We start from the raw sequence: 4,098 nt of genomic DNA on the forward strand, positions 1-4,098 counted from the left end.
TTCCTCAGGGCTCAGTACTTGGACCACTTCTCTTCTCCATCTACATGACATCTTTAGGATCTGTCATTCAGAAGCATGGCTTTTCTTATCACTGCTATGCTGATGACACCCAACTCTACTTCTCATTCCAGCCTGATGACCCGACGGTTGCTGCTCGCATTTCAGCCTGTCTGAGTGACATTTCCTGCTGGATGAATGACCATCACCTTCAGCTTAACCTTACAAAAACTGAACTACTGGTGATTCCAGCTAACCCATTGATTCATCACAACTTCTCTATACAGCTGGGCTCGTCAACCATAACTCCTTCAAGGACAGCCAGAAACCTAGGAGTTGTGATGGATCATCAGTTAAGCTTCACTGACCACATTGCTACAACGACCCGGTCCTGCAGGTTTGCCTTATACAACATTAGGAAGATTAGACCCTTCCTGTCAGAGCAAGCAACCCAACTTCTTATCCAAGCTCTTGTTCTCTCCAGACTGGACTATTGTAATGCTCTCCTGGCGGGCCTTCCTGCATGTACTGTCAAGCCTCTGCAAATGATCCAGAATGCAGCAGCGAGGGTTGTCTTCAATGAGCCAAAAAAAGCTTATGTTACTCCTCTCCTCATCAGGTTACACTGGCTACCAGTAGCTGCTCGCATCAAATTCAAGGTACTGATGCTTGCCTACAAGACGACCACTGGCACGGCACCAACTTACCTAAACTCACTGGTTAAATCCTATGTGCCCTCCAGAAGTTTGCGCTCTGCAAGTGAACAACGTCTTGTGGTGCCATCCCAAAGAACATCAAAATCACTCTCACGGACCTTTTACTGGACTGTGCCCAGCTGGTGGAATGACCTCCCAATCTCAATTCGTACAGCGGAGTCTTTACTCACTTTCAAGAAACATCTAAAGACTCATCTTTTTCACCTGCACTTAACCTACTAACACCAGTACTTTTCCTCTTCTTGTCTTTTTCATTTAATTAAAAAAAAAATAATAATAAATAAATAAATAAATAAATACACCTGGCTATGCGTTCTATACTAGACTAACTGAGACTTGTCATGGCACTTGTATTCTGTTGTTGTTCTCTTGTTGACCTGACTGCTTCTATTGTTCTCATTTGTAAGTCGCTTTGGATAAAAGCGTCTGCTAAATGATTAAATGTAAATGTAAATGTAAATGCATTCATATGCTGTGCTGTGTGGCTAAACTATAAATCAACCATGACAGAAACACTGCAACTGGGTCAGTTATCAGACACTTGTGTACTGAACAAAGCCCATTACATTTTCATTACAGTTAAACAAAAGAATAATAATAAACGAAACAATCAAAAAAAAAAAAAAAAAATTATCTGCTCTTTATAAAGAAGAGAACATTATCTAACTATCGGAATAGTCATCATCCAACCAATAACCAAACCAATTCTGGGCTCTCAACAACAAAACCTAACAAAAAAAGCAACCTCGGCATCACATTGTTTTTTAAAAGCAAGTGCTCTCAGCAAAACAGATGTATAAACACAGAAAAGCATTCATAATTAATGATTTACACAACACTGAAAAACTGAAGAGGAATTTCAGAAGTGCTTACGGTTATCATTTCCAGCTGAGACTGACTTCTCTTCAAAACATGTACTTTTCTCTTTCAGTTATACATGAACTGTTTGAAAAACTGCAAGAGTTTCTCTTTGTGAGCGCACACCACAGAGAAGAGAGGGCCGATATCTAGATACACATCTTCTCTCTGCCCGTCCTCAATCAACACCTAAAGCACAGGAACAGAGAAATGCTGTTTAGTCTCCAGAGGCCAAATTATTTATACTTTATTACAACACCTGCTACATATTGTTACACTTTACTGTCCTCCCTTTATCTGGCCTTGCACTTTTATATACAGCTTCTATATATAATAATAAAACAGGATGTACAGAATCACTTACCCCAAGATCAATGAAGGTACGAAGGCACCATTCTCACCAAGTCGATAGATGAGATCTCTACAGAAGATTCACAGAAACGCATCAAATATACATTTGCATTTAGTCATTTAGCAGACACTTTTATCAAAAGCGACTTACAAAAGAGGACAAAGAAGCAATATACAGGGCTTCTGTACTGAAGTATTATTTAATAATGCTGGAACACAATTTGGTGTGCAGCAACTCTCTTATAAAACATCAATGCTCTAGTCTTCAGCAGAGTAAGATTACTCAGTAACACAGAAATCCAGCGGGATTAATAATACATTAAAGATAAAGCATCAGCAGCTGAAGTGAGGCTGTCAGCAACTATATAGGCCGTGTTATGGTTAAAACGACTTCATTTGTGCTCAAAACCTTAACGTTGCCATCCGATTCACATTTTGAAATAAATATATGTGCATTCGTACAATGTAAAGAATATGTAAGCATAAGCATTAGGGCAAGTATGTTTTACTCCAACTGAGAAAATTCAAGCATTAACATGGTTAAATATTTTCTGGTGACTGTGGTCTACATGCCATCCCTTTGAACCTGGTCGAAGTTTTATTCAAATGGAGCTCAATCAGATCAATATCTTCAGTCTGACTGAGCCGTTAATCCAGTTACTAGATTATCTGTATACATATAAAAGAAGCTACTGGGGATCTGTTTAGTGATCCGATCACAAGGTGGTAACATGTCTCAAATGAACATTTTTGATAGGATTTCTAGGTAGGGATGGAAATAAAAAAAACAAGCAAAAAAAAAAAAAACATTAAATTATTTCTGTTACTACATATCCATTGCATAATCCTTTCTTTTCCATTTAAGGAAACGCATATTTTGATTATGCACTGGTGAATTGTGACGAAATGACACAAAATGTGAAAACCTTACAGTGAAAGCTGACTCTGTTGATCAAATTGTTTTTGCAAAGAACAGAAAACAGCATCTGCTTCAATGGTGTATACCAATCACTTCCCTTAAAGAGTGCCATGTTGCAAAAGCAAAGAGGAAAACATCTTTACTTGATTCAGTTTCTTGGGGGACTGGATGTACCCATCTCCCAACTGCCTGTCAGGCCCTGTCAGGTTTTTGTCTGATCTGTTTTTATTGCCTATGCTGACCACTTGTGATTGGATCAGTCGAGATGGATGTTCTCTATTTAAAACGGATCTCAATGTGGATCTAAGATGTAAACTCTTGGAAAATCATTCAGCGCTAAAGTGGTGAGTGGATAATGAAAAATGTGTTTTTATGTCCTACCGTAATGTGCTTTATCCAGTTGAGCTCGGTTCTTCAAGTGTGCATGTAGTTGGCTCAAACAGTCTCTCTCTAGCATAAAAATTTTTTTAGGTTATAAACACTTAGTTGTTCACACTCTGTGTGAATAGTGACAGCAATGCTGCCAAAGCACTTACTCATCATCACACATGGCAACAGCATTGTTTGGCCAGAGGTCAGAGTTTGTGTGTGTGTGTGTGCTAACCTGTGATAGGTGAGGGGAGGTAATGGAGGCTTTCTGGTGCCCAGCACAGAGCTCTCAGCCGGATACTCAGTAAACTACAGAGAAAGAACAGCAGCTCCGGGCACAGAGACGGCTGACTCAACTAGAAAGCAGAGAGAGAGAAAAAAGACAGCAGAAAGTTAGAGGACAGTGGAAAAGAGCAAAGGTTATTAGTAAGGTAACAGATGTTGTTTGGGCATATTCATAGACTTCAATTATTCTATTCAATCAGCAAATATTCCTCAAAAATAACATTTTACATTTTTCTAAGAAACATTTTGTTGGTTTGATTGCTTCAGTTGTCATCATTTGTAAAATACTAAGCAGCATAACTGTTTTCAACAGTGATATAATTGTGTCTTGAGCAGAAAAGAGCAGCATATCAGAATGATTTCTGAAGGATCATGTGACACTGAAGACTGGAGTAATGATGCTGGAAATTCAGCTTAGCATTACAGGAATACATTTTAATTATACTGCTTGGTGAGCATAAACACTGACCAAAAACATAAAATAATCTTACCGACCCCAATGTTTGGAATGGTATATATTTAGTCATTATACTACAGCACTGATTGGCTGTTGAACGTTCAAAGGTGTGCAATTATCTTCAGGGAATCACACAGTGAAATGCA

General features: G+C 38.7%; 1 long non-coding RNA gene across 1 annotated transcript; it reads right to left on the reverse strand.

Moving 5' to 3' along the window:
* Nucleotides 1-1,181: 1,181 nt before the first annotated feature.
* LOC113106755 (uncharacterized) lies at nucleotides 1,182-3,760 on the reverse strand. Its single transcript, XR_003292567.1, has 4 exons — nucleotides 3,446-3,760; nucleotides 3,223-3,291; nucleotides 1,936-1,992; nucleotides 1,182-1,760 (listed from the first exon to the last, which is right to left on the reverse strand). It is a non-coding gene; the product is annotated as an uncharacterized LOC113106755 (long non-coding RNA).
* Nucleotides 3,761-4,098: the final 338 nt, after the last annotated feature.

This window comes from Carassius auratus, chromosome 8 (assembly GCF_003368295.1).
Source record: "Carassius auratus strain Wakin chromosome 8, ASM336829v1, whole genome shotgun sequence".
Lineage (NCBI taxonomy): Eukaryota > Metazoa > Chordata > Actinopteri > Cypriniformes > Cyprinidae > Carassius > Carassius auratus.